The 26,516-nt window shown below is 35.0% G+C and overlaps 1 protein-coding gene across 1 annotated transcript in view; it reads right to left on the reverse strand.

The window, feature by feature from the left end:
• The window catches only part of SNTG1 (syntrophin gamma 1), an 850,024-nt gene that overhangs the window by 420,780 nt on the left and 402,728 nt on the right, over positions 1-26,516 (reverse strand). The gene's annotated exons all lie outside the window — the stretch shown is intronic.

Raw genomic sequence — 26,516 nt, forward strand, 5'->3', positions numbered from 1 at the left:
AGTAAAATGAAGAAAGAAGGAAGAGTTGAAAAATTCTGAATTCCCGCCTTTGTGAAGTACAAAGACACTACTGACATGGTTCAGCATGACGAAGAATATGCATATCGGTGCCCTGCTCCACCCAGCATTCTGACATGATCTACACAGGGTTAACGTCTTCTCTCAAGTGTTAGCTCATTCCCAACACTCATTTTGAAACTTCAGATAGCAACTGGGAATAAATCTTCAAAAGGAGTAATTAAAAGTTGATTTTCATGTGGTTATCTCTTGAAAAAAGGTTGACTAATCTTTCTTTTTTTAATTAAAAAGTAACATGCATGAATAATTCTCTCTGGAACTTAAAATTTTTTTCACAAACTGTATAATGTAAGGAAGCAAGCTATTTATCAGAATGACTAACATTAAGATACTGTATAAATACAGACTCATTTTATAGACACTATAGTACCTAAATGTGGACATGAATTTAAATGTATAAAAAGACATTAAAGTTTGTTTTCCTAATGTTGTTAAAGTTTTAATCATATAATAAACATAATAACACTAAGAACAATCATAAAAATTTACATCCTGTCACTAAGAAAATGCAGAGCCTAACCCTAATCCTAAACATAATATCTAAGGTTAACCCTAACATCCATGTCCCTTGTGGTATAATTTACAATCACCAAGATATGGAAGCAGCTCATGTCCATCAGTAGGTGAGTGGATAAAACAACCATGGGACATTTACACAATGAAATACTACTCAGCCATAGAGAAGGAAGAAAACTTTACCCTTTGCAACAATACAGATGGACCTGGAGAACTTATGCTAAGTGAAACAAGCCAGTTCAAGGAAGACAGATACCATATGATTTCACTCATATGTGGAATCTAATGAACAAACTGAACTAACAAGTAAGATAGAGACAGACTCATAGATAGAGAGCAGGATGGCAGCTATGGTGGGTGGTGGGGGTAAGGAGGTGGAGGGATCGAGCAAAAAGAAAAAAGAATTTATGAACATGGACAACACTGTAGTGATTGCAGAGGGGAGGGGGGCAAAAAGGGATACAAGATCTGTCCAAAATGTATCCAACCATATGATTAGAAAAATAGAGGCATTTATTGAATAAGATACAAGATACAAAAAACATTGTATGCAGAACAATGACCCCTCTGTCCCCTTAAGTAGGCACCATGGGACCACACACAGTTCTCCAAATCCAGAGGACCCCATCCTCCAGGCCACAGACTGGTATCAATCCAGGCCTGTTAGGAACAAGCCACACAGCAGGAGGTTTACTTGAAGGTAATGCACTTGAATCACCCCAAACCCAGCCCCCCAACCTTGGTCTATGGAAAAATTATCTTTCACGAAACCAGTCTCTGTTGCTAAAAAGGTTGGAGACCACTCAACATCAGCTAGCTGTCCCATCTGTAGTTTCTGGAATCTCATCAAGGGTCTGAATTCTCTTCCCTTTTAAAGGTGATTTTAGTTTTGGGAAAAGCTAGAAAAAGTCTCAGGGCGCCAAATATAGGCTATAGTAGGGCTGAGTCACCTGGGTGATTTGATGTTTCACAAAAAAAACACTCTGCATGAGACATGATGCATGAGCAGGCACGTTGTCATGATGAAGCTGCCAGTCACCAGTTGACCATTGCTGTGGCCTTCTGAATCATCCCAATAGTTTCCACACAGGGATGTTCAAGATTAACGCAAAAATTGGATACAGAGTTGTCGCTCTACTTGCTCAGTCATTTTGAATGATATAGCCACATAGTACACATGTTCATTCAGAGAAGGAAAACTCTGATTCCAAAAAACCTCCGCTGCCTTGCGGCATACCTCTTCAGGGGAAAGGCTAAGGGAGTAAACCCCGACAGAAAATCCGGAGCCGGAGTCCCTAAGGCGGTTTGACGTTGTAGTCAACACCGGCAACTCCTGCGGCGCACCTGAGGCCAAGCTGTATTGACTTCGTCTTTCCCTTGGACCCTTCAGCTGCGAAGAGAGGGGGGGTCTGCTGCATGGGCAACAGCAGACCCTCCATATCACCCTGCCCAGGCTCTGTAGCTTCAGCTTCACTGGAGAGGACACTCCAGCGTCATCGCAAGATGTCGATTCAACATGGGAGGAGACAGATACCGTGTCACTCCCGAGTCGGACTGCACAGCCATTCTCGGCGGTGCAGATAGACTCTTGAGAAGCTACACCATCGTCTCTCGAGACGGACGGCTGCCGACGACACATGTTCATTCAACAGTGTTTACCTCCCCTACTGACCAGTACAATGAAGTTGTTATTGTTCACGCATGCGCATTCCAGTCCATTCTCCTTGGCCACTAAGTTATATCAATGTCGTGCAAACCATTCTCGCTATACTAACAATGGCTGGACTTTTTCCAGACAGACCTGATACATGATAATGGAAAAATATACAATAAAAGAAAAAAAAAACTGGCATAAAAGCCAGTTGTTTTTATTTTTTTAATTTTCTGAGACTCTTTTCTGTATAAACTTTTATGTTGAAACAGTTTTTGATCTACAGAAATTTGTAAAAATAGCACAGAGAGTTTTTATATAACCCACATCATTTTTCCCCTTTTTATTAACAATTAACATTTGTGTGACATGGTAGTAAAATTTAATGGACTGTTATTTTTATATTGACAAAAAAACATAAAGAAATCTGTGTTCCATGTGAATAATCACTGACGTGTGAATTAGAGGAAAATTTGAAAAATCAGGTGAACTGAATGAACTACTTTCCCCATCCAGTCCTATTACTGCCCAATGGGCAAATGAATAAAGGGGCATTTAGTGCAGAAATTGAGGCTGTTCTTGGGGTCAGCAACATGAACTTTCATACTCCAAGGTCAACCTGGCTATATTTTACTAATCAGTAAACTAATCTTCCAGAAACAGAGATCAGATCAAGCACCATTTCCTAAGATAATGAGCCAGCTACCTAGTGACAGGTTGATATCATTGAATTACTTCCATATTGGAAAGGGAAATGTTTTCTTCCTAGTAAACACTTTGGATGCAGATAAGCCTTCTCTGTATGCACTGTTTTTACCAAAAGTACCATACACAGACTTACAGAATGCCTTATCCATTGTCATGATATTCTGTACAGCATTGCTTCTGATCAAGAAACTCAACAGAAAATGAAGTGGGGAACAAGCCCATGTTCATGAAATTTACTGGTATTACCATATTCTCTACCATACAGAATCAAACTAACTTGACAGAATAGTGCAATGACTTTTTGAAAACTCAGTTGCAGTGTCAATTAGGTGCAATAGTATCTTGCAGGGTGAAGTAAGGTTCTACAGAAAGCTGTATATGCTTTCATTCAGCAGCCACTATATGGTACCATTTCTCCCATAGTCAAAATTCACAAGTTCCGGTATCAAGGGATGAAATGGGAGTGATACCATCCATTTTTGCCTCAGCAATGCACTAGCAAAATCTTTGTTTCTTATTCCTGTGATGTTATGCTTTGCTGGCCTAGAGGTTTTTATTTGGAAATAGGGTATGTGGCAAATCAGCTGCAATCAATAAAAGCGATAAGAACTGTCAACAAGGAAGTAAGGCCACCCTCACTGGATTTATGGCTTAAAACTGGTAGAGACCATTTGGATCCAACATGGAAACTGATTCATCTACTGTTACCCCCTAGCCTCATTGTAATACATCAGCATGTTAAACAACACACCCTGTGACACCATGATCAGAAACTGAAAGCGCATATAAGAACAAAAAACAGCCAATGAAGCGCCTATGAGAAATCTCCACCCCTTTCCCAGGAAGATCCTATATATTCCTCTTCTTTATTGAATACCCTACCTCTCATTAAATTAACCTCAATAAAGGAAGCAAATTTCACTAAAGGGGGGCTGCTTCACTAATAAACACACTTTCATTTTAAACTCTATGCTGTCAAGAGATTTAATTCTTTCCTTTGTGAAACCAAGAACCCACAGTTGGTCTCAGACCCTTTTGTCCCCACACCCAGGAAGGCCTGCCTCATCTCCAAAGGAAAGCATGCTTCCAGCAAGAGACACAATAATTTTCTTGAACTGGAAGTTAAGACTGCCACTTTGGACTTCTCATGTCTCAAAATCAATGCACAAAAAAGCAGTTACTTCTCTGGTGGCGGTGACTGATTCTGACTACCAAAGGCAATTGAACTGCTACTCCACAGTGGAGGAGGCAATGAAACATCTGTATGTAATGTGGGAGATACCTTAGGGTTTTTCTTAATATTACTATGTCCTGTAAATAAATTCAATAGAAAACTACAGCAACCCAATTAAGGCAGAGCTGCTAATATATGATGCATACCCCTCAGGAATAAAGGTTTGGATCACTTCATGAGATAAAAAACTATAGCCAGCTGAGGTGCTTACCAATGCAAAATAATGTACAATGGACAGTGGAAGAAGATAGCTACAAATACCAGTTAGGACCATATGTAATAGTATGAGTATTTCTTCCTTATTTTTTAAGAAATATTTTAGTGTATATGATATATATATATATATATATATATATATATATATATAATGTCTGTGTTTTCTTCCCTCTCTTATCCCTTTATCATCCAATCATCTAACATTGGACTTATTAATAATACCAACATTTATATAACAGCATGTAAGTTACAGTATATTGAGAAAAAGAGTGAATATTATTTAAGGCCTTTGTATTCCCTTTAAAGAAAATGGTTAATGTATTTTTACATTGTGTAAATCGTAATTGTCTTGGTTAAAAGTAGGACTTGATGGTTTTTATTTGGAGGTTAAATAGGATAAGGGGATGTGTTTTGTGCCAAGCTAACAAGAAGTGGACTGTCATGGTTAATTTTTATTATTATTATTTTTTGGGGGGGGATTTTCAATTACAATTGTCCCATTTTTCCCTCATTGCTCTCCCCCACCCAGCCCACCCCCTCTCCCACAATCATATCCCTCCCCGTTGTCCATGTCCATGAGTCATTTATACATATCACTTGACTAAACCCTTCCCTTACTTATCCCCCTTCTCCCCCCCCCCCCCGTTGACTGCTATTCTGCTCCCTGTCCTATTTAGTTGGTTTGTTTATGTTGTTCTTTAGTTTCCTGTATTAGGTGATATCATATGGTATTTTTCTTTCTTTGCCTGGCTTATGTCATGGTTAATTTTTATGTGTCATGCAGGCTAGACCAGTTATTCAACCTGGTATCCAACTAATCAAACACAAACATAAGTGCTGCTGTGTAGTTATTTTCTAAATACAGTTGATTTCTACAGTCAGTTGACTTTAAGTAACTGAGGTTATTTTAGATAATGTAGATGGACCTCATTCAATCAGTTGAAAGGACTTGAAACAAATGCAGACATTTCTCTGATAAATTCTGCTTTCAGACTTCAGCACCAATTCCTGCCTAATAATTTTTAGCCTTTAACCTACCCTACAGATTTCAGACTTGCCACCCCCACAATCGTGTGAACCAATTCTTTGAAATAAATGTCTTAACATATGTATGTAGATATCTAAGTATCCAACCGGTTCTATTTTTCTGGAGAATCCTGACTTCCTAACTGATACAATGCTGAATGTCACTTAGACTTTTCAATTTTATTACGTAGAATTATTGTTACAATATTATTATTATAGCTAACTAAAAGAGCATGGGTTTGGGTATATCTGAAAATTTATTAAGCACAACTAACAAGTATCAGCAATTTCGATAACACTCATTTCAGAATATGTTGTATACTAGTCATATCTAAGTTGTACTATAAAAAATATGGGAGCACTTCATCAGTGCAGTTGGTTCCATAACAAGATGTTTGACTCATAATGTCATTAAAAATTTCAAACTTAAACTCTTTCTCACAAAAGAAAACATCTCTATTTTTATTTCTCCTTAGGGAATATTCATCAAATCCATATTTTTTTCTTACTCAGATCTAAAATTTTTAGGGCTTTGTTCATATGACAAATAATTGCTCTGTATTAACATATAATGCAACAAAAATATACTTTCATCTTTATCCAGAGATAAATAAAAATTAGTTTATTGTTTCATTAATATATATTATAGTTTTAATAGGGAAAAGCAAAGCCTTTATAAAAATAAATTTCTTAAAATATAATTAGGAAATGTCATCACTTAAAGTACGGGGATGAGAATCACAATGCATTAGTAGTTTGGGTGAAAATATATAAGTGTAACCTACCTCATTCTTGATCCATTTGGAATCTTTGTGATCAGTGCAGTGGTAAGTCACACAGCAGAGAAATATTCTAGCCTAAGAAAACCTGTTTCTATCATTATTATAAAAGTGACCCAACAAACAATGGTAACAGCCCTGGTCCCTGCCCAAGAGAAGTGAAAGCAGAGCTGAATATTCCTGAGTACCTGCATAGTGCTTCATGTATGTGACATGGTTCATCACACTTGGCCCCTGTCAAAGGTTTTTGCCTCTTATGATTAAATTTAATACTCAAATTAACAGAAACTATTATTATCAATTATGCTGAAAATAGCACCAATTTCTGTTGATTGAACTTCCTCTTTGTAACTAAACCAGGGAAAGCAAAATTAGACAGATAGAAATTCATGCACACCATGTAAAACACAGCTTCATCCCATCAAAATGCTTTATTTGGTATGAAGCTGACAGAATAATAAGTAAGAATGCACCTCTACAACACGCGCACACACACACACACACACACACACACAACACACAAAACATTGAAGTGTGGAACTGAGTAGGTAGTTTTATAAAACAATAAAAAGCATTGGTGCAAAATATTTTGAGTTTAAATTATTTAGATAATTTTCAGATAATTTTAGATAATTTTTACTTAGTATTATAAAAATATCTATAATATCTGACAGTTGAGTTTACTAAAGAGAAAATATGTTATCTCTAGAGAAATTTGCCCTAGGTAAAATTATAAAATGTCTAAAGTTTATTTTTATTGTTTTGCATGTCCCGAACTCAAATTTAACATATGCCCTTTACACGTACTTTCTCATATCCCAATTATGCCTTGACTAGAAACTAAATTGGTCCCCTCTCAAAAATGGTTAAAACAATAGCATAAAAAACAAACAAACAAACAAACAAAAAAACCACAGTTATAGTCACTTAGGCTTTATTTTTAGGTAATTTTTGTTCTTTTAGCAATGTGTACCTTGGGAGCAACTATTCATGCATCTTTTATATTTCTATATTGATTAGAATACTGGTTGGTCATTTTTAAAAATGTCAACATAACAGTGGCTTACACAGGATTGCAATTTGTTTTCTCTCTAGTAAGGTCCAAACTTAATAATCAAGAGGTGATTTTAAAAAGTCTGAAACCCACTATACTCACACCTTATTTTTCTACCATCTTTAGCATATGTGTTCTGAGAGAGTCTAGCTCTGCCCAATGTCCAAATTCCTGCCAGGGCAGAAAATGGGAGTTGAACACATCAAATCCATTCACATTTTATTTTTCTCATGTAGCCAGATCACACATAACCACATTGAGAATGGGAAATGTAGTATTTATTGTGGCAGCCCTATGACAAAGTAAAATGTATATCACAGAGGAGAAAAGGGTCCATCAGCAGGCCAGGCTGTACCTAACATGAGACTTTCCTTTTTCAAGCATTGCTTCGCTGCATTTAATGAACACCTTTGTCCTTCTAGGAAAAAAAAAAAAAGACTCCTTTAAACATAATTTTTTTAGACCCTGAGATTATTGGAAACATTTGATGTACCTTTTAGCATGTTAAAATTATTCTCCCTAAATATTGTATCAATTTTTGCCAGTTACGCTTTCTCTGCTTGTTTGCAACATTGTCAAGAATTTTAGAAAATTTCTGTCTATCTTTAAGAAACCTATTAAAAATAATATTTTTTAAAAATTAAATAATTACATCAATTTCTTAAGTGATTTTGCTTTTTGTGCTAAATTTATTTTTAGTCAATCTATTTAGCTAGGTATTTTTGATGTTTTGAGTGAATATTTATTTGTAATTCTGTGGTTTTGATATTTTTTTAAAAAAGAAAAATAATGTCTGTCTTTAACATTTGATACTTCAGGTTAGGAATAGAAGAGATTCTGGAAATTCACGAATAGATTCCAGACAAATGCTGCAAGTGAATTTGGGGTAAAACCAATAGAATATTGAAAAGGACATATGTGCTTAAAGGAGCCTTTTTTTTTTTAAACGACCCTTTTAAAACATGGGAGAATACCCTGTTTCGTGAAAATCATCTCCTCCACTAAATCTGAGAACAGATTTAGTGGAATCTAAAAAGGCTAAACTGATGAAAACAGAAAGTGAAATGGTTACCAGGCTAGGGTTTGGAAAATAGGAGACATGTTGTTTAAGGGTACAAACTTGCAACTATAGGTAAATAGTTTCTGGAGAGCTAATGCACAGTATAGTGAATATAGACATTATTTCCTTATAATCATCAAACTTGCTAAAATTAGATCTTAATTATTTCCATCACAAAAAAAGATAATTATGTAACATGATAGATGTGCTAATTAATGCTACAATGGCAATCATATTACACCTTAAATTTACAAAATGTTTTATGCTGAATATATTCCCATAAGAATTAAATTTAAATCTTTCTCTAAATCCAGATAATGGATAAAATACTTGAAGTTATGTACAAACTGGTAAAACCTTTCCATTGTTCATGGAAATAAATCAAGAAAGTAAATATAAGTGGGTATCAATATTGTTAGACATTTGATTTTTTCTTCTTTTTATTCCCCAAAATCTTTACTGATGAAGTTGCTGGCTTCCAAGTGCCCAGGTTTTACTATTTCAAAACTTCAGCCAAGGTCATTTATGTCAACCTCTGAGCTCATTTCTCCTCTTACCCTTGCCATATACACATCTCCCAAATTCTCCTTCAAATGTGGTTATTCTGTGCCAATGACTGAGAAAGCTGACAATTCATGGTACCTGTCTCAGCGTCGTCATGGGATTCATGGTTTCTGGGCGGGACAGTAGTCCTCTCACTGGTTATTTCATTGTCTGGCACAGAGGCTCACACAGGTTACATTTCATATCTACAGGTAGTATTAGAGCATCAAAATTTCTACAGATTCAAAGTCTTATTAACACAAGAAAGGTACCTCTGATGGTGACATATTTATTTTGAAGTTAATTACTTTTTGCTACTTTGAAACACCTTCTTCCACATCTGCAAAATACACCATGTGGCTGTCTGTTCTAATCTTCAGAAGTCCTGCATAGATGCTTCAGCTCTGAAGCAGGAGAGAGATGGAAGAAAATTCTGAATGAAGTATATAAAGAGCACAGGAGTAATGATCAATGTACGTGACTTATAAGTCAGAATGAATAGAGTTACAGGGTAATGTCATTTTTTAAATCCATAGGGGAAACATTTATATATAAATGTGAAAATATATTAAATTAAGCCCTGGGATTTATGGAGGCAGTTGAAAACAAAAACAGCAGGTACTTGGATAATATTGTTTCAATCAACACTGTTTTGTTATAATATTGATTAGAAAAGAATTAATTATTGGCTGGGGTCACTGTCTTTGTGGGTTTTTCTCAGGTACTCTAGCTTCCTCCCACATGCTAAAGATGTGCAAATGATGTTAATTGGCATGTCTAATTGTCACAGCGTGAGTGAGTGTGGGTGGGTATCAGTTTGCCCTATGACATAAGAATGTCCTGTCCAGGATTGGTTTCTGCCTGATCCCCTGAGTTGCTGGGATAGATTCAGGTCCCACACAACCCTGAACTGGAATAAGAATACTGGAAAATAATTATCTTACTTGTTATTACTAATATTTATTAAATGTATATATAACTTACATTAATTTAAATGTTTAATACTAGAAGCGTTTTGGGTCATTATTCAGAAGTTTGATGTTTTTATGCACTGGAGTATGTTGTAGGAAATTAACTCTTCTTTATATCATTCGCCTTATGTTAAAATTTGTTTTGTTATTTCTTATTTTACTTAGTTTCCAAGAACCTAACTGTCTACAAATTGAGTACTTACTATATCCAATTTGATGAAAATTCAGGAAGAAGACAAATGCACCATGGAAAGCTTCAGGCCTCATTCAGGAAATGCACTATATTGACTATGGCGCTTACTTGCTAATTCGTTTACTTAAATGGTTCAAGTCTTAATACCCTTTTCTATCTAATGAGAAAAGAAATCAATGCCCTCTTTTTCAGGGTGATGCAAAGTTGAAATAAGATGTGATGTGTATAAATATTTCTGAAAAATGTATAACTTATTGTAACTATCATCAGTCAAATATGTTATTATAGCAGAAATGAAAATTCAGAAGGAAAATATACAAATATTTTATCTTCTAGAACATGAAATACTCAAACCTCAACCACAAGAATGAGGCTCAATTTTTAACAACTGCCAACTTAGTTTTACATATAAAATGAAGACTGTATATAATCTACATAGTAAATTCTGAATATTCATTATACTTTAAAAAGAATTATTCAATATATCTTATCCTGACTCCTTTTTTGGCACTAATATACCAAAATAAGAGCATATTAGGATGGTAAAATCAATACCATTCCCATTGGTTAAATCCAAAGAGTTTCTCTTTGTTTCCTTGACTCTTTATTAATACTTTTACTTTAGTTATGATTATGATTATAATAATGATTATTTAGCACTCATTCTCACAAACTGCCTTTCCTTTAGTTCCTCTCTTCTTTAGTTTCTATTATTTACTCGTATTCTTTACTTAGCTCCTTTACAAGTTGTGTTAGTTTCATTCACAAACTCTCATTTTTTATTGTTTTTCTATTACAGTTGTCCCATTTTTTCTCCCATTGCTTACAAACTCTTGACTCTCTGTAAAGTGCTCAGGTTTGTCACCCAGGCCCTCCTGTGACAAACCCATTCCCTAGCATCCATCTACCAGGTCAGCCACAGTAGCCAGGTGCCTGAAGTGAATCTGATTACACTAGTAAACTTTCAAGTCTCATGCACACAGAGGACCGCAATGAAAATAGCATATTTTATCACTAGCAAGCCTCATATTTCAGAAATGTTTGTTTTATAACACATTATTTTGTCCTACATTTTCAAGTATCTTCACGTGAGAGATCTTATTAACAAACCTAGGGTCAAATCTGGCCTGTAGACATATCTTTTGTAGGTTAAATTTTCATTCTGGCAGGACATTTATTCTTCAATTAACTGATCACTTGTTTCTCCTATACAGGATACATTACACCTTCACTTGTCTATTTTATCTCCCACTGCCTGAGCCATTTGAGTTTGCAACCCTTGCTCTTCACTAAGAAAATCTTTTCATTTGTGTAGAAACAATTTTCCAACCGAAAAGTTTTCCATTTGCTGCAAGATAAACAAAATCACCTGAAGAATTTACTTTTCTAGCCATGAAATTCTTTGTTTTACCTAAATACTATGTAGAAATCCCATATAAATGCTAAGCAGTTTCCAATTATATGGATTCAGATTCTCAGGTTTGCTTTCTTTTTTCGCTCACAGTAAATTAGACTAATCTCCTCAAAGCCACAAACTCTGTGGATGATAATTTAAAGAGCACTGTACTATGTAATTACTACAGTCCCTGTCACTTTTATGACTCAAGTATGTGAACAACAGAGAGGCCTAACACAGAGTAAGCAGAAAATCGAGACACTTTACATAACTTATTGCAATGATTTTATCCATATAAAAAATGTACCATGCATTAAAACCTAAACCAAAAATAAATAGACATTTTTCCAAAGAAGACATCTGAATGGCCAACATATAAAGGCAAAAGTGGTCAAAATCACTAATACTCTGGGAAATAAAAATCAAAACCACAATGGGATATCATCACATCTGTTAGAATGGTAAGAAAGCAAGAGACAAGAAGTATATCTAAGGACATGGAGAAAATGTAACTCTGTGTAAATTGGTTCAGCTACTATGAAATACAGTATGGAAGTTTCTCCTAAATTAAAAATAGATATATTATATAATCCATAAATTCCATATCTGCATATATTCTCCTAAGACATAAGAGCAGGCAATTCCACAGATATATACACCCCCATGTATATTGCAGCATTGTTCACAATAACCAAGATATGGAAACAACTCAGATCCCCATCAATGAATAAATGGGTCAAGAAGATGTAATATATATACACAATGGACTATTATTCAGATATTAAAAAGGAGATCCTGCCATTTGTGATAACATGAATGAACCTTGAGGTCATTATGCTGAGTGAGATAAGTCAGAGAGAAAAGACATACACTGTACGATATCACTGATATGTAAATCTAAAAAAGACAAACTCATAAAAACAGAGTAAAATGGCAGTTACAAGGCAATAGGGGATATAAGACAGATATAGTTTAATGGTACAAACTTGCAACAAGTAGTAAATAAGTCCTAGAGATCTAGTACAGAGGGTAATGAACAGAACCAACAATACTGTATTATAATCATCAAACTTGCTAAGAGACTAAAACTTAATTATTTCAATCCCTAAAAAGAAATGATAATCTTGTAAGGTGATAGAAATGCTAATTACTTCTATAAGGAAAATCATATTACGATATACAAATGTATCAAATTAATTTGTTATACACCTTAAATTTACACAAGGTTATACATCAAATACATTTCAATAAAAATGTCATTTTTCTACACAAAATAGTAGCAATACTTTGAAGTTTAGGCATAAGATTTAATAATTTGAAAGTGCTGGTATAATTTTGTTAGATAGGATTTAGTTACTTATTATATGATTACAAAAATAACAAATCAGATATTTTGACTGTGTTAACATTTTGATATTGAGGGAAAATATATGACAACCATTCTATTCCAAAATAATGTCAAATTTTTCTGTATCAAGAACAATACTTTCATCAGAATGATTTTAACACACAGGCTTGGTTTAAACAATAATAATTTTAACAGACATTTGAATTATCTTTTCTTTATACAACTATTGAAAGAAATTCTGTTATGAATGCAAGAGAAAAATATAATAATAATAATGGCTCTTACTAAAAAGTCAGAGACTGAAATAAATTGGAAAAACATGTTCTATGATTTTAAAATAGATAATACTTAAAAAATAACTAAAATATTGAGTTGGCCAAATGTTTATTCAATTTTAGCTGAATGATGACTCTAGTAGTGCTTAGTTATCTTTAACTTCACATGAAACGATTTTGTTAGATTGTATTATAACAGCTGGATTTTTTTTAAATTTATTAAAATTGGTGAATTTTTGTGTAGCCATTTTAATATTGATGATGGAAGAAAATACACAGCATTTTCAGCATATTATGATTTATTATTTCAAAAAAGGTAAAAATGCAACTGAAATGAAAAACAAAATTGTGCAGTCTATGGAGGAAGGTGCTGTGACTAATTAAATGTGTCAAAAGTGGTCTGTGAAGTTTCATGCTGGAGATTTGTCACTGTATGATGCTCCATGTTTGGATAGAACAATTGAAGTTGACAGCAATCAAATCAAGACATTAATTGAGAACAATCAATGTTATGCCACATGGGAGATATCCTACATTCTCAAAATATCCATATCAAACATTGAAAATCATCTGTACTAGCTGGTTATGTTAATTGCTTTTATGTTTGGGTTCCACATAAGTTAAGCATAAAAAACCCTCATTGACCATACTTCTGCATGTGATTCTCTACTTAATCATATCAAAAATGCTCTGTTTTTAAAACAAATTGTGACAGGCAATAAAAAGTGGATATTTTACAGTAAATAATGTGGAATGGAAGAGATCATGGGGCAAGAGAAATGAACCATCACCAATCACACCAAAGGCCAGTCTTCATCCAAAGAAGATGATGTGTATATAGTGAAATTGGAAGGGAGTCCTCTATTGTGAGCTCCTTCCAGAAAACCAAACAATTAATTTCAACAAGTATTTCTCCCAGTTAGACAAACTGAAAGCAGCACTCCACAAAAAGCATCCAGTGTAGAATTAGTCAAGAGAAAATGCATAATCTTCCATCAACACAAGACCACATGTTTCTTTGATGACCAGGCAAAATCTGTTAGAGCTTGTTTGGGTTGTTCTGATTCATTGGACATATTCATCAAACATTGTACCTTCAGATTTATATTTATTTAGGTCTTTACAAAATACTCTTAATGAAAAAAAGAATTATATTCCCTGGAAGACTTGCAAAAGGCACCTGGAAGAGTTCTTTGCTCAAAAAGCTGAAAGATTTTGGGAAAGTAGAATTACGAATTTGCCTGAAAGATGACAAAAGGTAGTGGAACACAATGGTGAATATGTTGTTTAATAAAGTTATTGATGAAAAATTTTTTAAATGTGCCTTTTATTTTTACTTTAAAACCAAACAAACATTTTGGTCAACCCAATATTTATTTGCAGCAGAAGAGAGTGCATGCCATTTCAAAGAAATACAACTCAAAATTTATTATGCAAAGGAATCACTATTTCATTCTGTGAGCATACAGATTGTAATTCAGTAGGTCCCTGGAGGGAAATCAGGCTCCTAGAAGATGGTCAAAGCCCTATTGGTACTTTAACCCTGTTCTTTATCAATCTGGACCAAGAGACAGACCATAATTACATAACTTTTACTATAGTATATTGGTGTGATTGTTCTATTATTATTGTTGTTAATCTCTTACTGAGCCTAGTTTTTAAATTAAATTTTATCATGTGTGTATGTTTTGTATGTATAGGAAAAAACATATATAGAGGGTTCTGAATTACTTGTAGTTTCAGGCACCCACTGGGAGTCTCAGAATATATCTCCAGTAGAAAACTGGAGAATATTGTATAGCATAGATTTCCTTTGAAGGTATCCCATAACTCATATAAGCTTTGTTAAATATTTTTATCCCTTTATCTTTGTTTTCTTTTGACTGGGTAATTTCAAATGATTTATCTTTGACTTCTGAGATTCTATTTTCTGCTTGATCAGGTCTGATGTTGATGCATTTTTCAATTCATGCATTGTAGTCTTCAGTTCTAGACTTTCTCTTTCATCACTGTTGTAATTTCTATATTTCTGTTAAACTTGTTTTATTAATATATTGTTTTTTAATTTGATTATTTTCTTCTGTGCTTTTTTTGTAGCTCAACAAGCTTATTTTTTAAATTATGGTTAATTCATTATCAGACAAATTTTATATCTATTTTATATCTCCATTTCTTTGGGATGATTATGGAGAAATTATTACTTTTCCCTGGCAGTGTCATGTATTCTTGATTTTGTCATGTTCCCTACAGTACTCATTATCTGTTTGCAAATTATTGCATTAACTTCTCTCAAGAGCATGCAGGAAGAGGCAGCCTTAGGGTACAGGGGAGTGTGAGTGAGGTAAATGGAGCATTGGAAATGCCCATGGGCAATTAGGGGAGTCCACTAGTAAGGCATCTTCATTAGCTTTTGATGGACTTCTTGATGAGTCTGCAAAGTGGTTAGTAGGACCCATATGTCCATAATGTCCCTGTAGATCCCTGGCTGCTGTTCTTCCAGCCCCTCCTCACCCCCTAGTCACACATCTTACCTCAGTCTTCTGTATGGAGCAAGATATGAGCAAGCCTCTTTGACAGTGTTCTGCACAACTGGGGAAGCCAGGTACTCATTTTTGCATTCACTCTTCAAAATGGAAAATATAAGGAGCTGATATCTTTCTTGACACTAAGCTGTGGCCCATTGGATAAAGGAACACTGTTTCTCTTACCCTCTTTAATATGTCCAATGTAGGGTCGTTGTTGTTTTTTTTGTTTGTTTTTTTTTTTTTAACAGTTTGTTGAAGTTTTTCCACTAAACTCCTAGATTTCTATTAATATACTATCATCCATGAGTGATTGTCAAACTTGGTTTTCTTTAGGGAAAAATGGTAGAAATTCTTATTTTGCCACTTTGCTGATGTAACCTGTAAGATCTTGAGTCAGTCTCTATTTTCTGAGGTGAGACCATGGCTAAAACTTTTTTATTCAATGTCCTGTAACTTGACTTCATTTCATTAATCTTTTCATCATGTCAGTGCACAGAGATATATTTTTGTTTATGCAATTTGGGCACAAAACTAGGCAGAAATGTGACATACTGTGATTTGTATTTGTTACTATGTAAAACATACATAATTTCTATTAGTACTGTTGAGTGTCTACTAATAATAACTGAAGTCTTACCACTCACCCTTGGAGGTGGAGATTATCAACTTGAGGTTTTAGTAGAGAAAATTAAGGCTTAGAGAATTTAAATAATTTGACAATTTCTTAAAGCTAGTAATTGAGTGCCAGGTAATCAAACCTAGATTTCCTTAACTATAAAGTTAATGTTTTCTTTCTAGTATTAAGTTTATACATTGTCTTTCCAGTTATGAATGTCACACGTGTCTTCTATTATTTCACTCCAAATCTAACACTGTGCTTCAGTAGAGATTTAAACCATAATGGAAGGAATATTTCACCAACACTTTAAAAATATTGAGTTCTATTTTAAATTCAGACACAAAATTGAAGGATTTAAGGAAATATATACTATTCTTATGTAACTTCCTTTTCTCAATAGTTACTTTAGAAAGGCGGAAAATACTGACAAAATAGCTTTTATGTCAGGTGCCCCAGAATCAAACTAGATTTTAAATAGTTTTGCAACACTTTGTAGAAGAACATATCAAAAAAGATTTATGTTAGCAATTAAAGATGAATAAGCTTTTGAAATATTTTATACAATTTAAAATAAATAGGAACAATTGTGCTTTACCATTCATAATTTATGATTATGAGTTTTTAATGAAGAGACAATTAAGATGGCAGCATAAAGTAATCAGGTGATTCAAATAAACAAGAAGTACACAGTAAATTCTTGAAGAGACTGGTAAAAATAACTGAATTTGAATTATTGTTTCCATTCCTATAATTCATGTCTAGGTAAGATTTTTTAAAAGTATTTATGCATTTATTTCTGAAAGACTTTCTAAAGTCTATAATTTTCTTAAGTCCAAAGTCAAGAAACTTTAGACAAGCTCCTGGCATAAAGAATTTAGAGATCAGAATCTTTCCAAATACACACTGGGGAGAAAAAAGATATTTTTAAAAATTCAAACTGGCTCTATTATATTAGAAGAGGACCACTTAAGGGATAATAGCAGTAAATCCCCAGACCCACCTGAATAGATCCACAGGAATATCCATTTTTACACACAGTGCTTTGGAGATATGACTGCATATTGAATTATACAAGAAGGGTACAGTCAGAGAAAAGTGGCAAAATACATTATATTTCTTCTCAAATCCTTCAGAGGTGATCATTTTATGAAACCAAGAGCCAAGAAAAAGTTACATGTAATATTCAGGAAAATGTGACATTAACTATAGCACAAAAATTAAATTTATAAAATTAAAATGATATTTTATATGTCAAGGCTTCATAGTCTTTTTCTTTCTGTAATGACATATGCATTTTGTATCTGTCAGCCTTATATATGTTTGCAATGCAAATGTATGTGTAGCCTATACTTGGGCATTGTTTGAAAGTATATACATATATACATGAATTAACACATAAGAAAATATATTTGGGAGAAACAAGATGGCGGAGGAGTAAGTGGAAGCTACACTAACTTCCTCCTAGAACTAGTCTGGATTTACAATGTAATTTTGGAGAAATCATCTGAAATAACGAACCGAACACCAGCTGGAGAGAAGTCTTATAACCACGGAGAGACAGAAAAGGCCGCTACATCACAACGTGACCGGTAGGGAGTGCAGAGACGTGGAAGGGCTGGCTGGGCTCCCACGGGTGGCAGCTGAAGGGGCTGAGAAACAGCTCAGCAGCCGGGGATTCCCCCTGAGAAGGGCAGGGTCTAAACCCCCAGCTGGGCTTCCCAGCCTACAGCGACAGAGTGGAAAGTAAAATAGTATCAGCTGTGAAAAGCGAAAAGCCACAGGCTTTCTTGCTAGCCGGAGAGAAACAGCAGGAGAAAAAGAGCTCTTAAGTGGATCACATACGAAAATATTTTGGCCACCACTTACCCTGGGCTCAAGCAGAGGGAAGGCAGAGAGGACTGGAGACACTTGGGGAGAATTTGGCACGGTGGCTTTGAGGGGAGAACTGGAGGAGCAGCTGACTGGGTCCCAGTGCTGACTCATCCCCAGTACTGCGGGTAGACCATTCCCCTCCAAGTGGCGTCAGCCTGAGGGGAAGCAAAAGCCCTGCCTACAGGAATTAAGCTGCCACACCCACAGTCCTTAAGCCTGACAGCTAATCACAGATTGAATAGATTAACAATCAAAGAAGACAGACAACAGCAGTAGATCCCTGGAAGTCTCCAACAGGCTGCCTAGGGCCAGACTGGTACATGATCTGACGCCACCAGAGGCAGATCCAGGAAGTGCAGATCATTCCAAGAAGCACCAACAAACAATAGGAGTCAAAAAAATGGGGAGACAGAGAAACAACCTCCCATCAAAAGGAAAGGTAGAATCCCCAGAAAGAGTGCTAAATGAAATAGAGGGGAGCGAACTATCAGATATGGAATTCAAAACATGGATTATGGAGAAGCTGAATGAGCTCAGCGGAAACTTCAAAGAACTCCAGAAAAACTACAAGGAACTCACAGAAAATTACGTGAGCATGAAAAAGGACATAGAAGCTATCAATAAGAGCCAGGAGGAAATGAAAAATACGATCTCTGAATTGAAGAACACAGTAGAAGGAATTAAAAGCAGGCTAGAGGAAGCAGAAGATCGGATCAGCGAGCTGGAGGACAACCTACACAAAAACTCCCAGACAATGCAACAAAATGAAAAAAGACTGAACAAGACTGAAGAGGTTCTAAGACAGCTGCAGGACAACATGAAACGTAATAATATCCGTATCATAGGAATTCCAGAAGGAGAAGAAGAAGAGCAAGGGATAGAAAACCTCTTTGAAAAACTAATGACAGAAAACTTTCCTAACATGACGAGAGAAAGAGTCACGCAAGTCCAGGAAGCACAGAGGGTCCCAATGAAGATGAACCCCAACAGGCCCACTTCAAGACACATCATAATTAAAATGCCAACATTCAAAGACAAAGAGAGAATCCTAAAAGCAGCAAGAGAGAAACAACTAATAACATACAAGGGAGCTCCAATAAGGCTATCATCAGATTTCTCAGCAGAAACACTACAAGCCAGAAGGGAATGGCAAAAAATATTCCAAGCAATGAAAAACAAAGGCCTACAACCAAGAATACTCTACCCAGCAAGGCTTTCATTCAAAATGGAAGGTGAAATAAGGAGTTTCCAAGACAAGAGAAGGCTAAAAGAATACATCTCCACCAAACCAGCATTGCAAGAGATGCTAAAGGGTCTGCTTTAAGAAGATGAAGAAACAGAGAGACAGAGAGGAACACGAGTACAAAGGGGGAAAATGACAATGAATAAGTACTGAAAGAAAGAAGGAACTTCTACCATTTGCAACAACATGATTGGAACTAGAGAGAATTATGCTTAGCGAAATAAGCCAGGCAACAAAAGAAAATTACCTTATGCTGTCACCTGTTACAGGAAACTAATGAACAACACAAACAAATGAGCAAAATTGAACCAGAGGTATGTAAACAAGGAATAAACTAACAGTAACAAAGGGGGAGATGGGAGGGAGAGAAGGGGTAAGAAGGGGAAGGGTCTAGTCAAAGAACATGTATGAATGACCCATGGACATGGACAACTGGGTGGGGACTGACTGTGGGGGGGGGGCAGGGTGCAGGGAAGCAAGAGGGGGAAAAAAAGTGAGACAACTGTAGTGGAAAAACAAACAAACAGAAAATTTTTTAGTGGGGGGGGAATAAAAATATAAAGAATAGAAATGCAAGTTCAGTGAATATTAGAAGGACAAGGATTTTCCTTCCGATAAGACAGTCCTACAGATTTAGAGACTTGTATGTGGGTTATGTTACATAAATTAACATGTGTTTTCTGTTTTCAAAGGGCATAAGCCTACAATCTCATTACCTGAGTGATTATCTGTATGCATAGGCCTCACTTAATCCTGTCTGCATTGCTGCCTCCTGAGACTCAATGGTTTGGCTGAACTAAGTGGCTGGGTTGGTGAAGAACGGGGTGGTCTGTGGGCTTCACTTTAAAACTGGTTTCTCTTTTCTATCCTAATGGCTTGGACAGAAAAAGCCCAGAGGCCTGAGATGGGGGAAACCTAAAATATTTCCCTCAGTCCAAAATAAGTATAATGGGCAAAAGGGTTTTGGACAGGTGAGATGTACCTGGCACACCTTCCTCCAAAGAAGCCCTTCTTTTCCCTAATGTGGGACATTGAAAAATTAATACCTGTCTTTTGTCATCTAGTGGTTACGGATTAAATGATGTCCTTTAACCCTGTTGCCCCCAGAATACAACAAGGATGCCAGCCTGTCAAACCAAGCATGCCGTTGTCCAGAGACAGCCAACCAACCTGGAGTCTGCACGATCCTTCCCCTTGTGGGAAGGCCACCCTCCCCTCCACATCCCCACTCTTATTAGGGATTTCTTGACCCACGGGTAGGTAGGACGACGACCATGTCCAGCTTGAAGCAGCTAGAGGAGCTCGAGACCTTCATCCATTGTCCTTTATAAGATTGTAAAGGGTCTTAAGTCTGAGAGGGAGGAATTGTTATTTTTTATTGTTAAAATATTTAACTAATTAATTAATTAATTTTAAAAAAAGAAGAAGAAGAATATATGAAAGGGTGAGGCGGGAGAGCTTGTATGTACGACCCATGGGCATGGACTTGGAGAGGGGATTGTTGGGGAAGGGGGGTGCTGGGCGGAGGGGAGCAAAGGGGAAAAAAATTGGAACTATTGTAACAATATAATCAATAAAATATACTTAAAAAAAAAAAAAAAAAAAAGAAAATATATTTGGCATATATTTTATGCAAATATATACTTGCATAACTTTTTGTATAATAATTTAATATAACTTTTGATAAAATTATTAAGATAAAATTCTGTTGTATTAAAGAGTTCTTTTGCCAACAAATATGCAATTCTGCATGACACTGGTTATACAGTAAATAAATGAATAACACAGAGTAAATGGTAGAAGCCATGTTTTGTATTTGTTAAATGGCTATGACTTTTCCAAGAATTTTCACATTGTGCTATTACAGTCTCAAAATAAATATAAACAACATGTATCTTTAATATTTGTATAAAGCTGAAAGCAAAATACATGAAAAATAAAAATCAGAAGTCCCAAAATTTCTTCAAAGTGTTCATTTTCAATTATAATTTATTTAATTTTACTTGAAACTCTTGAGAGCATTGCCCTAATTTCTTGTTAATACCCTATTAATAGTGATTAATACTTTTCTCAACCAATAGTTCAATTATATCTGACCCAGATGTTAAATTCAAATTACAAATTTCATTATAAATTATGTTTATCAAGAATTTTATAATTATTTGTTGGAAGAAACTAATTTGAGTTAGTGTATAATATATAACATCTTCTATTTTTTTTAAAGATTTCATTTATTCATTTTTAGACAGATGGGGAAGGGAGAGAAAGACAGGGAGGTGAAATATTGGTGTGTGAGAGAAATACCAATTAGTTGCCTCTTGCAAATTCTCAACTGGGGAACTGGTTTGTAACCCAGGTATGTGCCCTGACCAGGAATTGAACCTGCAACCTTCTGTTGACAGGGTGGCACTAAATTCACTGAGTCACACCAGCCAGGGCAATATATGACATCTTTTTAAAAAAATTTTCTTGGTTACTGATCTCTTGCAAACAATGTGAGTCAAATATATATAGATAAGCATTCATTTTAAGTAAAAATATAGTAGTAACAACTGCCATAGAACATTCATGAAAACAATAAATTTATATTAAAATATCTGTAATTCTAAATATTTTACAAATAGCTTCTAATTTATTAAAAATGACTTATATAATTGTAAGAGCTTAATGATTACTCCACAGTCTGGCTGTTAATAATGTGAAAAATCCAAGATTTTATAAAGTAACAACTTGTTTGCATGCTAACATTTTAGCCTGATACAATGGCGAGGGTTATGGCAGAATATGAGACTTCTGGGTCAGAGATTAAGGATACTCACAGCAGAGCAAGCAGCAGAGCATCAGCATATTGTGTCATTTCTCCTTGACCCTGGGTCCTACAGAGGTGGCACAGATGAGTCCAAGTAGGTGGGAGCACATAGAATGGGATGCGTTATAGTAAAGGAATCTCGAGCTCAGGAATCCATACTTTTCATTATCATCCTTAAACACCCCTTGCCTTCTGTTTTAAAGAAAGACATTATCTTTCTTATGGTGGATATTAAGCATGCCTTCCCTTTGTTCTGGAGGGAGATGCTATACTTTTCTTCAAAGGCTATTTGGTGTCAAAATATCCTTGAAAAATATGTGAAATAAAGCATAGTAAATGCACTTGCGGGTACATTAAGATGCAAAATTGAATTAATTTTTAAATGTGTCAGAGAAAAATATGTGTCCTACTAATACTTTCCACAATAATAAGGCAGATAAGTACCTTTCTTCAACAGAAAAAAAAAAAAAGAATATGTCAGATATTGATAGAAAACCAGATTCTCAAGTCGATATTGAGTAACCCATCTGGGACATTCATATCTAATTTATAAAATCACATGCATAACTGTGTAGTAGACATTTTGGAAATGGTGTTGGGGGTGCATAGCATATGTAAAAACTGCCAAATGTGTGCCCAATTTAGTTTGATAAGCGGAAAAACTAAATATTTGTAGCAATGATGATCTACCTGTATAGGTGTGTGTACAGTATTTTCTGCATGAATACTAACACTAGCTAATAATACTGTTGATTCCTACATTCATTGAAAATTAGAACTGAGTCATTTATTAAAGTATCCTATGAATTCTGCTACAAAAGACATTTATAAAAAGCTCTGTTTTGTTTTGTTGTTATTAAACATAGACATTCAATGAATTAACTGGGTGCCAATGTAATCAGGAAAAAAATCTGTAATATTGTATATTTATGTGGAAACAAAGAAAGGCATCACAATGGAAAAGCAGAAGACAATAAAATACTATAGGTTTAATTGTAAAATAAGCCAGTAGAAAGGAGAAAAATAACTAAAAATACTTTAAATATTTTTTACTCTTAATTTTGAAGTTTTCTACCTTAAAATTTTCTCTTATTGACAGATTTTTTTTTAAGTTTAGGATGAGGAGAGTTGATAGACTGCTGCAGTTTTTTCACACACTTAATTTAGTGCAGATTTGTTTTCGTTTGCAAGACAATGGCATATTTTCAAAAGATTCATAAAATCACTTTCGGATTGAAAACATTACTGTTATCATTGATGCAAGACTATCTCAAACCAAATATTCTTTAAATAAATGATCAAATTGGGAACAATAAGAAAAACAGAGATGTAAAAATCAGAGATAAGCCAAGATTATATTGTGTTATAATATACAAGGCAAGCAAATTGAGGACCACTTAAATGCTAACAGGTTATAATTTTCAGACCCAGAAAGCAAAGTGCATAGAGCAATGAAAGATCCAGCTCCAGTCCAGATGTCTAATATATACTAGCAAATACAGCTGGGTGCAGAGCAGGGCCTGGGAACTGAAGAATAAAAAGCATATGAATGTCACAAATCTAGAGACCTTGTCGAGTGGGGAGTGTCTCTATGGAAGGTGGTAAACCCAGATGAAGACTGAGCAAAGAATAAAATCAAAAGCATGCATATTTTGAGAAATTTTGATGTTCATATACCCAAGGAAAGGACTAGCTGCCAACTTCAGTTATGAAAGTAAAGGCAAAAGGGAAAACATAGGACATTCTGCAGTTGGAAGGCAGACATTATCATTTTGATAACTGCAGTGCATTGTGGTGATGAGCCTGTGGATGATTAGCAATAAGGATGTCAAGAGACCGTTTCTGAGGTCATAGAATAGCAATATAGTTCTTAAAAAATTGAAAGACAAGGGAGTCTCTGTCAATGTGCAGCTTCCAGGCAGACTCTGAAAGGAAAACCTTCTAGAAGAGAAGTGCATATGCTAAGGTCCAGTATGGGCATCCTGGGTGCAACACAAGCATAAAGCTCACACGGTGATGGATCAGTAAGATAGGAAAAGCTGAAATCAGGGCTGCCTAGATGATGGCCTCAAAGTAGTGCCAAGGTCTTTGAATCTGAGAGGACCGTCAATGAGTCTGGCATCATACCAACACCGTCTTGATAAATTCTCATGAGTTGTTTCTACATCATGAAGATAAGGAAACAGAATAGATGAGTATAGAATGTTTGCCTAATATAACACTACATTCATTCTTACAGTAAAATTGCACATTTCTTTTGGCCTATAAATCCCTGGTTCTGTCCACAACAGTATGGTGATGCCTCTCAGATTCCTACTTCTTTATTAGATGTTTGTAGAGGGAGAGGCAAACCAGGCTAACAGGGGCCTGCTGAGCTTTTACATGCTGCATTCACATCTTTCCTAGGAAGGTAAACCTAATAGTTTGTCTTAAAATGACTCCCCTCAAGGGAGTAAGCATTTGATTCAGCCCTTCTTAGTCCCTAGTCACATACATGGGTGGAAGAAATATGCCTCCAAATGGCAACATAGCATTGACAGGAAATCAATAGTCCAAGGATAGTTCAAAAAATGATGAAAGACAGAAAAAAAGTGGGAGAATTTCAGCAGCAAGAGTGCCATAGCCCCAAATTAAATATGACAAAATTGTATAGAATATTGTGAGTGAACTCACCCTCTGACACTGGACAAGTCTCTGAAGCCTAATCAAGTTAGCCTAAAAGTCATGATTAACTCCAACCAAATAATCACAGCCTTTTTCAATAAACTGATTAAACTTATTGTGGTGATAGTTAAAGCTAAAAATGAGAATATTTTGTCTCAAAATAAACCTTCTTGTTTTTCTTACAGCATAGGAACCTCACAGACTGAGATCAGATTCCATAATTGATTTTTAAGTGAATGTGAAGTATTTTGGAATCAGATTTTTCATCAGCAGCAATTTATGATAAAAAATAATGAAGCAAAATATTCAAAGCTCTGGGACAAAATGTTTTCTGAACTATCCTTTAAATGTTAAGGCAGAACAAAGACATTTTTGACATTAAAAGTTTCACAAATTTAATCTTTCATGTATCTTTTCTCAAGTAAAGCGTTAAGTATATAAAGGAGTATATAATTTAAAAGTTACCAGTTAATCCAAGAATACTAATATAGTTCTTGAATTTGGACATGAGTATGAGATTATATAAAGTAGCTTGATTTTATGCTTTCAGTAGATAACTTCTAATCATGCTACATCATGAATTATAGATAGAATCATATTATTCAAATTAAAATTGGCAACTAATTAATAAAAATAATAAATGAGTATGAGAAAATCTAGGTACTTCAGTTCTCAAGTATTTACTTACTAGCTCTTTGGCTTACATTTTTCTGCTTCATTTGTAAAATAAAATATTTCAACTAAAGTTCTCTGTAAGGTAGCATGATTTCAGGGAAATAGTGTATGTTTTTAAAGTAAACAGATTTGCATTTAAATTTTTTTCCACAGCTTCCAGAACTCGTCTCCTTGTAAAAAATAATGTACAGTTCTCAAGAATGGCAGGCTTTCTTTTGTTAAAAGACACTGGAATCTCATATCTAAGTACATTTTCCTATATTCTGCCACTTTCAAGAAGCTTTGTAGCAGCAAATTTGTATTCCAATTTTACATAACTGGGCATGCATTTTTGTGGGCTTATTTCAACCTTTTAATTGTATTATATTTCTCTGAGAAAGATAATGGGGACCTCAGTGCTGAAACTACAAGGAACTAATTCTCCCAACAGCTACGTGGGCTAGGAAGAGTACCCCAAGTTTCAGAAAGGACACAACCTGGCCAAAACCTTGATTGCAACCTTGAGGGACCCTGAACCAGGGACCAACTAAGCCATGCCTGGATTCCTCACACATTGAATCTGGAAGGGAATAATGCTATTTTAAGCCACTAAATTTGTGGTAATCTGCTACACAAAAATAGAAAACTAATAGAGCAGAAGAGATAGTAATGTCAACCCCTGGGTTGCAAGATTCACCTAGAGGTTACCAGGAGAAGGTAAAACAATATATAATCACAGCTACATTTTTTAACCATTCCAAGCAAGATTAGGTAGTAATAAAATATATAGAAAATATGATCCTGGACTATAGAATCTTAAGTCTAGTATTATGAAAAAAGGAAATAAGTTGTTATTAATATTACTTAGAGCATTCCAGACAAGGTGTGATGATGTCACAACACTTTTTGATAAAATTGAATACAAAGGATGCTTGATCATGTTTTAATTTGTAGAGAGTCAGTAGTGCTTTCTAATAAAAAGTAGATCTGTTTGCTCCAACCATAAAGAACTGTCTGTAACTAAAACCTTTTCATAGGAAAAAAGTCAAGGCTGCCTTTATCAACAACCAATAAAGGACAAC

This window comes from Furipterus horrens, unplaced genomic scaffold (genome assembly GCF_987537825.1).
Source record: "Furipterus horrens unplaced genomic scaffold, mFurHor1.1.pri manual_scaffold_7, whole genome shotgun sequence".
NCBI lineage: Eukaryota > Metazoa > Chordata > Mammalia > Chiroptera > Furipteridae > Furipterus > Furipterus horrens.